This window comes from Lygodium microphyllum, chromosome 16, assembly GCF_053477565.2.
Source record: "Lygodium microphyllum isolate KBCC chromosome 16, Lygodium_microphyllum_v1.1.10, whole genome shotgun sequence".
Classification (NCBI taxonomy): domain Eukaryota; kingdom Viridiplantae; phylum Streptophyta; class Polypodiopsida; order Schizaeales; family Lygodiaceae; genus Lygodium; species Lygodium microphyllum.
Window position 1 is genome coordinate 93250367 of NC_141150.1, and position 13611 is coordinate 93263977.

Genomic DNA, 13611 nt, shown 5'->3' on the forward strand with positions numbered 1-13611 from the left:
TACAGAGGTGAATAGGAGAACGATGAGAGATGCCCAAAATGTGAAACATCGCGTTACAAAGATGAAAGCGAAAAGATTCCTCCCAAGTTTTTTCCACATTTTCCATTAGCTCCCCATATACAACATATATTTCGGATCCCAGAGTTAGCAAGACTTATGGATTGAGGAGCAAAGAACGTAAGTATAGATGGGATTATGCAAATTCCCTCGGACTGTCTTGCCTTCAAGCATATCAATTCAAAGTGGCCAGAATTTGAACAAGAGCTGCGACACATCAAGATGGGTGTTGGATTGGATGGTGTGAATCCTTTCTCCAAGTGTTCAAGTAAATGGTCCACTTGGCCAGTAGTTCTTGTGAACTACAACTTGCCACAATTTATTTGTTTTAAGAAACAACACCTAATTTTATCCCTCGTAATCCCAAGAAAATGTCAAGTCAAAGATCTTAATGTTTATTTGGCTCCTCTTATTGATAATCTCCTAAAGTTATGGAGAGGCATAGACGTGCTTGACGTGTCAAAAAAAGATGACAAAAGAAGGTTTCAAGTTCGTGGAATTCTAGCATGGACTATACACGACTTTTCTAGTTATGGATTTTGTTCAGGTATTTGGTTGTGATTTAAGTAGCACATGCGGGAGTATTTTCATTTCAATTTAATCTTTCATGCTCATGCTAAATGTTTTATTATGGACACAGGGTCTTCAACCAAGGGTTATAAAGCTTATCCGCTATGCGGTGATTGGTTGAAATCTATGTATAGTAAGCATCTCAACAAGAACATATATCTTTGACATAGACGATTCTTGCTTGAAGATCACTCACTACGTCGAAAGACACAAGCTAGACACTTCAATGGAAAGGTTGAGAGTGGTCGATGTCCAATACCGATGACACCTATAGATTGGTACAAAAAGTGGACGGAAGGACCTATCATCAATCCATATTCAAAGCTTGCTAAGTGATGAAGATGATGAACGTGGTCAAGGACGAAGTTCTCTAGCTCCCTCTATCTCTATATGGTTTCATCTAGAGTATTGGAAGGATCTGAAGATTTGTCATCTTCTTGATCCTATGTATATATTTAAGAACGTAGGACACTCTTTATGGAAACATCTCATTGGTTTGAAGGACACAGAGCAAGTCAGAAACGACTTAAATGAGAAAAATTGCAAGCGTGCTTTATGGCCTCGAGTCAATGAAGATACTGGAAGAAAAGAGTATGCACATGCACCATGGGGTTTAGCCCCCATGGAGATTTCAACGATCAATTACGGTCTATTCAAACACCCCAAAGGATATGGTGCATCATTGCAAAACATATTTACTGTGGATGACGCGAGTCCAACTTGAAAACACATGACTGGCATAATTTGATCAAGGTAACTCTTACTTTTTTTAGTCCACATCTCATTGTTGTCTTGACAAGTCATCTGACTGTATTGTAAAATAGATGTATGTAGCATGCCCTCCCTCTTGTCATTGATGGTTGTCTGACAAGTGGTGTTCGTGATGTTATCTACAGCTTGGGGAAGCTTGCAAGGTACGTCTACACTTTGCACATGCCTATATCTATGCTTGGAATGAGATTTCACTTAATGTTCATCTATTTTTTCAAATGGATCACATCTAAGGAGATAGATGTGTTGTCAATAGTGCAAAAGAAAAGGGAATGCATTGAGCTCCTTTCCCTGATGGAGAAGGAGCTACCAACTTCTTTTTTTGACATTCAAGTCCACGTACTAATCCATTTGGTGGATGAGATAGAGATTGTAGGTATTGTTAGCACTCATTGGATGTTTCGGGTAGAGAGGTTCATGGGAGTCATGAAGGGGCTTGTTCACCAAAGAGCCTGACCAGAGGGTTCAATGTCGGAGGGATGGTTGCTCGAAGAGTGCATGTACTACCTTGCCAAGTACCTTGAGTGTGTTGAGGAGCATTCTCCTCATAGATGGACAGTGGATGAGCCCACTACACTATCACATGAGGTATTATGTGGTAAGGGCGTTCCTTTCAAGGTCTAATACGAGGAATGTACAAACTTGTCCACATTTGTTATTCACAACTCACAGTGCATGGAAAAATTTGTTGAAGAGTACTGTGAAGTAGTTTGAAATGCACAAAGAAGATGAGGAGGTTGGAAATCTAGCAAGACAAAACCTCCCTCAATTACCTCAATTCTTTCATGGTTATCCCACCATATTAGAGATGGAATCATGGAAGAGGAAGACGCCAATGATGAGAAAAGAGAGATTGGATTTGGTTGTGATAGAGAGGTAACATTTCTTTCTTTCATGTACCTATATTGAGTTATATGTAATCTTAGTGATGTAACTTAAAGTTTACATATTTCATTCTTGCACCTTTAGGTACACGGGTACAGAAATATGTGGACATATGGTCAACATCTTTGAGTCAATAGAATTGATCAAGTACATCTTCTTGCATTATCTCTTCTTTTAGCCAACAATCACGTGCAAGCACACAAGACACAAATCTTATTGAAGAGGAGCTTGGCTATGTGGGAGCCATAGTCCATATTTATGAGCTTGGCTATCGTATTTGCAAGAGGGCAATTTTTGAAAACAATAGTACGTTGACAATCTTTGCTTTAGATTTCCTTCTAAAATGTTGCAAATCTTGTATGTTAATAGATTGTGTTGAAGGTCCATGCTAGGTACAAAGGGGCTGGAGACACAATGAGACAAGAGACCTCTAAGTTTTGGTCAGTTGACTCTTCAAAGCCATTATAGACAACACGAGAACCATACATATTACTAGCACACTGTGAGCAAGCTTTCTTCTATGCTGCCCCAAATTCTCGCAGTCCATGGAGGCTAGTTGTAATTATAAATCCTCAAGGACGATGGGTGTTTGACACCACTTACAAGGAGGTGGAATAAGAGAGTCTACAAAAGGATGACTCAACTTCTACTTAGAGAGCCCCATTCACTCACAACATTAGCACAAGAAGAGCACTAGGAAGAGGAAGCGAGTGACAATGATGCAACATATGATTAGACGAAGGATCTTGCCTTGGAGTTGGACTTTGAGCCTCTTGTAGAGCCTCAACCATTGATAGCTTCACCACACCCACTCTCGCTCTTGACGTACAACTCACGAACAAGGAGCTTCAAGAGACAATGCAAGATAATGAAGAGATTGACTTCATCATTGATGTCTTTCCAAAGCACGCTTGAATCGTAAAAGCCAAGGTATTATATCAAGTGTTTTGTCTTGATCATTCCGACCACTTTCTTAATGATTGCAGAAAAATCAAATTGGTATCAATGGACCCTATTGGTAAGACCTAACACATTTTTCCATTGATCATATTCATTCTTTCATTGCTCTCTTCAAATCTTACTAACAATGGGTGGGTTGGGTGGGGAGTCTTGTGGATGATAGCCATCTATGGCTAGAGTTGGGGTTCGATTCCCCATAGACTTGATCTTGTTTTTTTGAACTTGAAGATGCATCAGTACCCTAGCACCAAGGCAGGACGCCCCAGCCTCTCTCTCTTGCCCAACATCTTTTCTCATAACATTTCATTTCATCTCTCTCTCTCTCTCTCTCTCTCTATCTCTCTCTCCCTCTAGTTGGAGGTACTAACAATGCATTGTCTCGTCGATGTCTCAGTAGTCAAGCCATGTCGTGCAACACCGTCTTATGGATCCATTTGGTACCAAACTCGTGCTCTAGGTGATTGAGGACAAAATTTTTGTCAAGCTCTAACTGATCTCTGCATTGCAACAAAAAAGAATCAAACCAAGCTCCTGATATTTTGAATCATTAAAGTAAGGCAAAGATACATATGCCCATAGAACATGCACTCTAGGCATGTAGGTCTCCAGCACCGATCTGATGCGTCGATGGAAAAGATGTCCACCTTTGACGGGTACCACCCATCCCTCGGCGTCGATGTCGCAAGTGACCCCTAACTCTCCGGTGCAGGTCCTGAACGGTGGGTGATGTGCTGTAGGGCTCTCTGGTAGGGTGGCAGACACCTGGGAGCCTAAGTGCTCCCTAGAAGCCGTTGGTGCAGATGTAGACGGGGTGGTAGAGGTCCGATGTCACCATTGTGGGGGGTCGCTACAACTAAGAAACAACACAAGATAATTAATTAGTCATATGTTCATAGGACCTCACACTAACCTAAAATAGAGGGGCAAGTTATCTAACCGTGTCTCAATCTCCGGCCGAGTCACAACCCCATCACCTAGTGGTTGGGTAGTGTCTGGAAGGGGAGTCCTAGTAGCATGGACAAGTTAGAATTTGGCCCATAAACTTATTATATAAAATATAAAATAGTTTATTCCCTATGTAAGAGGTGATCGACACATGTATGCTCCTCCCACACCTCATCTTGCATGTTTCTCTCGAGAAGAGCCCTCATCAGGGTGAACTGGCCTCAAAATCTACTGGAGGTGAACTATCATGGTCTCCAGCTCCATGTTATAATCCTTTGTTATATGCTCTCTGGGGATGCCGCTCGCCCACAAGATAGTCCTCAAAGCGATCAACAAACTAGTCCTAGAAGAAGCCATATATGTAGACGACCTGTTTTGAAAAATAAAAAAAGTAACATGTCAATATAAGCAAAAAGAAAAAGTAACACGTCATGTGGCAATGAGGACATAATCCTATTCCATGTATTCATGTTCATTTTCAGTGGATATGACAATAAATTTTCAGCTCAAATCCAATCTTAGAACCATGAGATGGATTAGAAGTGAGTGGAAAAAGCCTACTATGTTGTAGCCCTCTTCTCAAGTAGAATGGAAAGAAGTTTACTTAATCCCTCTTTCCAAGTCCTCAAAAGGTTCATCGTCATGATGGGGAGCCCATCTTTTCTTCATCACATGCAAGAAAATCAATCACTTGTAGGTAGCAAGAAAATATCAAAGAGAGGGACTCAGTGTCTGCTTGTACTAGGAAAAGATGGAGCTATTGAGAATATCAAAATATTATAGAGTGGTGAGAGCAAGATTGTATGAAGAAGTGAGTTATCATTTAATGAGAGGGACTCAAGTGTCTGATTCTTTCACTAGGGGCTAAGTAAGGATGTTCCTTGTTATGTAATTTCTAGTCTTTGCATAGATCAATTAGCAGAATTTATAAACTCAATAGCATAGGAATAGAGTATTTTTGATCCATAAACTCAGTAGCATAGGAATGGAGTAATTGAGAAACCAAATGATCTACTTTTGCTATATGCAGATGCTATGGTCCATTTTGTGCATGATTGTACCACCATGCAGCCTCTCCTCCATTAACTCGAAATTTTTTTTGTGAGGAGAGTGGCCTTTTGTCAATGCAGCTAGGAATAAAATGATGTTGGGAAAAACAATCCAATTAACCAAACTAGCCATACTATATACATGGAACAAAATTTGGAGGTAGCACAACTTAAAATATCTTAATATAGATGTACTTGTAAATCATAGGTGGGGAAAATGCATCAAAGACAGACCTAAGGCAGTTAGAGGCTGGTTACTATGTGCTTTAGAATAAATACCACTTAAGTGACATCCATCAGTGAGCAAGGCTGCTATGATTGTGTAGGGATATTGTTAAAAGCATCTGTGTCATTCGGTTATGATTTTTGAGATGGAGAGATCTAGAAATACTTGCATTTGAAAGAGTATAAGCATAGAGTGCCAAAGCTAGCATGGTAGAAAGAATCTTGACTGAGAAATACACTTGAAGAAAAATTCCTAACATTTGGATGAATATTTGATACCGAAGGATGTTCAAATATGTCAAGACTGGGTATTAAACTTCTGAATGCTTCTTTACAAGAGAGCCATTAGCTGTTCTCATAAACTAGGTAGACAAATGCTGAAAAGAAGTCTAAACTCTACCACTACATGAACAACAAAGACCCTCATTGTTAATAAGAGAGGATGCAAGATGCACGACCACCATCCACGCCTTCCATTATGTACGCATGGTTTTATTCACTCATGTAATGCAATTTAAATTATGTTTCATGTGCCAAAGGACTTGCCTTGATCAAGGCTATCTTCCCATACTCTTAGATTATGATTTTACGTGTTTTTAAAAGTGACCGTATTTCTAGGACCGTACGCCAAAATCCTAGGCATTCAGTAGGCGTACCATACTCACCGTACACCGACAACTATCACACACACACACACACACACACACACACACACACACACACACACACACACACACACACACACACACACACACACACACACACACACACACACACACACACACACACACACACACACACACACACACACACACACACACACACACACACATGTATTTATGTATGTATATATGTATATATGTTTGTATGTATCTATTGATTCACACAAACTCTCTCTCTCTCTCTCTCTCTCTCTCTCTCTCTCTTCAATTGATATCAGGTGATGGGTCGTAGGTGTGTGACCATAGTATGTTGCAATGTTCTTGGATAGGACATATGCATAGAGTTTTTTATGGCTAGTGAAGCTTGAGTGAGCTGGGCATTGAGTTCAGTACCATAGAGTGCATCACATGTTTGAGCGCTTGCATGCTTGAGTGCTTGAAATTTCACTTTCAAAATGATATGTGCATAGATTTCACGGCTAGAAGAGTTGGGAGTGCAAATCTAAGCTCAAGGATTGCTCTTAAGCTTTTCCAAGAGCTTGAGGAGCTAGGTCTTGGTTGATATTCATAGAGAAAAAATAGATAATTGTTCTTGTTTTTGTATTTTTTGGGATCAAAAACACGATTTTTGCATGTCATAGAACTATATGATCAAGTATTCTAACCCAAGGTCTTAAGATTCTCGGGATTTATTGGTTATATTGAATTTCTAAATTTCTACATAGTAGGTTGTTGCTACATCTATAGCAGTCCATTGTATAGGAGCAAATGCATATGGATTTCTACACTATAGCACATTGCATAATTTGAGTACATCTATTATATAGCCCTACATTCATGTATGCAAGTGTTGACTATGGATCAAAACTTGTGATATGTCTATGCCTATGTTTGGGATACATACTTGATGTGTATGCTCTTGGAGATGCTCATTGTCAGAAGGTATCACTCTCATGTTTTGTCTAAGTCACACTTGGGGTTGATTTGACACTCTCATGTTCTTTATGGTTATGATTTGACAGTGTTTTCATGAACTCACTCTTTCTCTTCCAACCTCCATAGCTTTCACCTCAAACCATGTTCTAGATCCATGTTTTTACAAAGTTGTGTAAATGTTATCTTAATGCAAAGGTTTTAATTGAAAACTAGATACAACCCCAAGCGCAGAACCAAAATCTTATTTCTGCACTAAGCCCAACAGCGGCACAAGAGAAGAAGTTTCTTCTCAAACAAATTAAACCACCAAAACTTTATGGAAAAGGGAAGACTGTTGAGGCCGATGCCAAAATATGGATTGAATCCATGGAAGATTACTTCAGTGCACCAGGAATAGCACCTATAAACCAAGCCATGATTGCCAATCTCAAACTCATCGGCGAAGCTAGGCTTTGGTGAAAGCAATGGTGTAAAGACCAAGTGGTCACAGAAAGCACAATAACTTGGAATAAGCTAAAGAAAGCAATGCAGGGAAGATACATGCCACCTGCATATAGAAGATGAATGAGCTCTTCAAGTTGAAACAATTGAGCCTGCCTCTGGAGGCCTACTACTCGAGATTTGTCTCCTTGTTGAAATACGCCTCAACAATGAGTATTTCCCAATAGGTCTCCAAGTTCTGTGATGGGCTAAACCCACCAATGAACACTCGGTTAGAATCAATGTGTCCTTAGATTTGCAAGATGCATTGATAAGAGCAAGACCTATTTCCCAAGAAGTTCAATTGAAGCCCATGAATAATAGACCTTGGTCTCACAAAGACCAGAATCCAAAGATGCTAAAAGCAATCTAAAAGGGCTCAAGGACAAAGCCAAGGCCAACAGAAGAAGCTGAGGGCAAATGTAATCAGTGACTTTGTCCCCACTCAACAAAGAAGTGACCAAAACCTGTGATGTTTTCACTGCAATGAACCTGGGCATTTCAAAAGGGAATGTCCCAAACTTGGCAAAAATCATCGTCAAGGTAAATTCAGTGGCCAAGCCAGAGCTAACCGTGGCCTTGGTCGTACAAAAATGGGAAGGGCAAAAACTTCCAATATCACCACTAAGGGAATCAACAAAGAAGAAGACCCGTCCATGGAAGACGAGATTGAGAGGGCATCCGTCCATGCTGCTCTCCATAAAAAGGGCCTAAACTACCGGTTCTCGATGAAACAAACACCATCAGATTACCAAGGTAAGAAATTCAAAACCTTGATTGACTATGTGGAAATACTCATTCTTTCATCTCACCAGCTTGTGCAAGAAGGTTAGGGATAGCCATTGTAGCCGTACCTACTTTTCTTGTCGAACTAGCAAATGGGTGAGAAATCACTTGCACTAGACAAACTGCTAAGGTTAAATTCCTACTCAAAAAGAAGCCCACATCTATTAAGTTCAGGGTAATGAATTTAGGAGTCCATGAGTGCCTACTTGGGATGGATTGGCTCCCCAATGATGCTCACATCCATTCTGGAAATGGTCAAGTCTCCTTTCGGAATCCTAAGGGTGAGCAGGTTACAACTCAAGAAGAAGTAGGTAAACCAAAGATCTAGCTAGCTAAGGCAACACATATAGTTCAAGGAATAAGAAAAGGATTACTCATCTATTTGATCAAGCTAAACAAATCAGAGCAAGTAGAGGACTCCAATGAAGAATCATCATGGCTAAAAGAATATGCAAATGTGTTCCCAGAAGAATTGACAGAATTACCACTGCCTAGGGAAGTAAATCATGAGATTAAGCTAATACCAAGAGCTACACCAGTTGCAAAACGGCCCTATAAGATGTCCATTCATGAAGCTATTGAGTTAAAGGAACAACTCAAACAACTATTGAATCAAGGGTAGATACACCCCAGTAGTTCTCCTTGGGGTGCTCCAGTCTTGTTCCAAAAGAAGAAGAATGGTACACTTTGCCTTTGCATCAATTATAGAGGCCTAAACCAAGTAACCATCAAGAATAAATACCCCATTCCAAGGATAGACGAGTTACTTGATCGATTGTAGGGAGCAAAAATCTTCTCCAAGATTGATTTGGGGTTAGGATACTACCAGATCTGAGTCAAGGAAGAGGATATTCCTAAGACGACATTCAACACCAGATATGGTCATTTTGAATTCACAATGATGTCTTTTGGATTGACTAATTCCCCTACCACCTTTAACAGGCTAATGCAATACATTTTTAAACCATATCTCGATGATTTTGTATGTGTCTTCTTTGATGATACCTTGCTTTATTCCAAGGAAGAGGAGGATCATGAATCCCAAGTTCGCATCATCCTTGAGACCATGAGGTATCATAAGCTCTATGCTAAGAAGAAAAAGTGTACCTTCCTCAAGAGGTAGATCGAATATCTTGGATTTATTGTGTCAAATGAACGAATTTCTATAGATCCTACAAAGGTTAAGGATGTCCAAGAGCGGCCTCCACCAACTACTATTAAATAAGTGTGTAGCTTCCTTGGATTAACAGGTTGGTACATGATCTTCATTAAGGACTATGCGTTAATTGTAGCACCCCTCACAAATTTGTTGAAAAAATAGGTTGGCATAGTGTGGATGCCCACTGAACAATCAAGTTTTGATCAACTCAAGCACAGCTTAGTGACAACACTAATTCTAAAACTCCCTGACTTGAACAAGGAATTTGAAGTTGTCACGAATGCTAGCTCACTTGCACTAGGCTGTGTACTAATGCAAGAAGGCCATCCTATAGCATATTCTTCGAGGAAGCTAAAAACCCATGAAAGGAATTATGCTATCCATGACTTGAAGCTATTAACAGTTATTCATGCTCTTAAGCTTTGGCGACACTATTTTCTTGGTAACATGTTCTCTTTAGTCACAGACCATAATAGCCTCAAATAGATCTTCACCCAGACTGACCTTAATATGAGGTAACGTTGTTGGATTGAGGTTCTACAAAAATATGACTTTGAGATCAGGTATAGACCTGGCAAGGAAAATGTAGTTGCTGATGCTGATTCGTGTTTTTTACAAACTAGATTTCTACCACAAAATTTGGCCAAAACCCCTATCAAGAGCCTTATCCATAGCTTAAATCCTACATCTTATCACTTTGGGTTTACTCTTCAAGCACTAGGTATGCTACATTGCTTCTCGGTTATGATAACTCTAGCAAGTGGGGAAACAAGTTCTTAAGAGGGATGTCAATGTTAAGGGTAAAAGGGATGGGTTATCTTAGTGAAGATGGAAATGGATTACACCTAGGGGTTGAGTGAGTGCATAGATTTTTTCAAAGGACTAGGCTCCAACTATAGTTGGGTTCCACTTGCATCACCAAGATTTGGGATCTATCACCATCATTAGAGGACACCTCACCCTTATACACAAGTCAATGTCCACATCATGCTATCATTTGGATCTTACATAAAAGCTTACAAGCATGGGCCCCCTTTGTCACATGTTTATATATATATATATATATATATATATATATATATATAAAATTAAAGTCAAAGCAGCTTTTGGAAGCCATTTTTTATAATTTTAATAAATCCCAGGGAAAATCAAAATTCAAGAAAATTCTCATGCTGCCCGACTGGTTTCGACCTGGTCTGCAAAGTTGCAAACGAAACTTTTTTTAGATTCTTCACTGATTTGAAGTTACGAAGGCGCAGATTGCTGACTATAGGCAAATTTCTTCTCTCTTTCACCCTTATCATATTAACTTCCCATTTTATCATTCTTGTAAATATATTATAATAATGTGCTTTGGGCACCCACCTCTTGTAATCTAGCTCCCTTTCTCTAGCTTGTCTACCACCACCCTTGGTTTCTTGCATGATGAACAAGGTGGAGACTTGTCCCATCCACTATTTTTCATATTATCAAAGATACTATATATAATCTAGGATTATGTTAATCAAGAATATTAGCTTAATCTAATCTCTCATGGAGGCTATATAATGTGCCCATGGAGATATAAAGAACACAATCACCAGCATATCAGAGCACTCTAGATCACCAAGCCCAAAGGGGTACCACAAAGAGCACATTATGCAACACCCTCATGCTAGTCCATCTCTTTGAGGTAAGCTATGAGTGAGTCTCTTTTTTTATATAGCATTCCATGAATACATAATGGAAATCTTCCTCTATCTCTTCTCCTCTTGTCTCCCTCTCTTCTCATCTCTCTCCCTCTCTCTCGTATTCTAAAATGACAATATAGATCATATGGTGTCCAGATCATATGTACTACAAGAGGTGTTATTATGAGTTTATGTAGAACAAATGCACAGGGACACATCCTCACACTTAGAACCTTAATGGATGATTAGGGAAAATCAACAGGGACCTACACACTAATACACGACCCAACCCCTTGCATTCCCACACTTAACACATGACATACATACAAATATGCAAATGATATACACTCAAATACTTAAAGGTAGGGTTAGCAACACTTGGCCCAAGTCATAGTTGAAAGTCAATGGCATGTTAAATGTGTCAGAGGTGCTTGTTATCACTTTAGGGATCAATGTCAATTGTGAAAGGTGTCAAAGCTCACCAAAGCATGCATCAGCATGATAGTTATCATGTAGTATCATTGAGGGAGATAGGTTACGAATGAAGACTACTAGTTGCATTGATGAAGCACGTAGGTCTCAATCTCAACAATCACTCAATGTGAGGATGATAAAGCAATCACTCGTCCCATGTACTCACATCACTTGAAGAGAGATTATAGGAACCCATATCTCACATTGACAAGAGGAAGGATGAAGAGGGAGTAGGCTAGTGTGAATAATTATAGTACATCAATGTATCCCACTGTGTCTATGGCATAGGTATGGAACGTAAGGCGAGGGAGCTTTGTAGTGCAGTGTGCAGAAATAGAGTGACATATTCTATTATGGTCACAAAGTCATATCTTCTGTGTGTAGAGGGAAATGAGAATGTGCTTGATCTCCAGTTATCGTAATGTTCCTCAAACCTCACCTCTCTACTGGTGCAAACAAAATCTCTATCACACTCTATCCCTCCATTATCTCATGCTATGTTGATAGATACAAGACGACAGCCCAATTCTTGACATCTATTAATATAATCCTCATTATCACTTGTGTAAAGTTTATATTCCTCCTCATTATCACTTGTGTAAAGTTTATATTCCTTGTGTGCAGTTGATGGTGCAACAGTGCATCCCACCCTATGTTGGCATACAGTGGGACAAGGGAGGCCAAGGAGCCTTATAGTGCCATACATAGAATACAATTGTACTGAGAGGCCCAACCTATACATGCAATACTCCATTCACACAACTCACCTCTCATTTGAATTGAAGGAAAAGGATTGGTCAATCACTTCACCCTCTGTCTCATGCTCTATTGATGAATACAGAGGGTAGCCCCATACTTACATCCCCATCTTGTTAGAATGAAAGCTCACATCACTCTCAATGGTTGTGGATGAAGAGCAGCTTTGACTTGTTGATGATGTCAAATAGTACCTGCTAAAGAAGAGGCATATCCAGGGAGATAGCCGATCGATTAGGAACTTGGATTGGAAGAAGATCTTTTGTCTCCTGGAGGAGTCAGATGTTCTCTCTTTGGAGTCATAAGGACACAGTGCAACAAGGGAGATGGATTTGGAATTGTACCATAGAAGGATCATCCAGAAGGTGTAATATATCTAGGCAAGGTATTGCCATCTTTTTCATAGTTAGCTTCCCTACCTAGGATATTTTCCATCTTGTCTTGAAGCAAGGCATATTATGATAGGAAATTTTTTCATTTTCTTCCATAATAGTTTATTATGTTTTCATTTTTCATTTTTTCTTTTTTTATTTTTGTCCCTACTCTTGAGGGTGTTTCCACCTTCTCTCAAAGAGTACATTGGAATGGTAAGGGCAAAAGTCATTTTCTTCCATAACTTATATTTTTTATTTTTTTATTTTCTTTTATTTTGGTTTTGTTTAAAAGGATGGAATATCAATATTCAAAACCATCCATGCCACATCTATTGGATTGGAAGGAAAGGAAATATAATAGGATGGGAGTTGGAATACAAGGGATAGAAGAAATCATCCACTTTATCAACAAAATCCAAATGATGATGGCTATTAAAAAGCAACATGATAAGAATTAAAGAGCAACACCAAAGGGGATAGAAGCGATTTGTTATGATTGTTAAGAGCCCTTGGGAGGGAAATACTTATTTAGACAATAGCCATTGATTAGAAAGGGATCATTAGAGGCATCTACATATTCTATGCTTATATCTACACAGAGTTGTTAGGGTTGACTGCAAGTAGCTTGTAGGGGCCCATCCAACGTTATTGGAGCTTTCTACGAAACTTGCCAAAGTACAAATCATAGGCAAGGATAAGATCACCTACCTTGAATTCCTTATGCTTGATGAATTTGTCATGGTAAATTTTGCGTTAAACCTACATGGTTTCCATGCACTGTAAGGTCATCCTTTAAGTCTCATTAAGACATTCTAAATGTAGGAGATGACGTTGCAAGGACTTGACATCTCT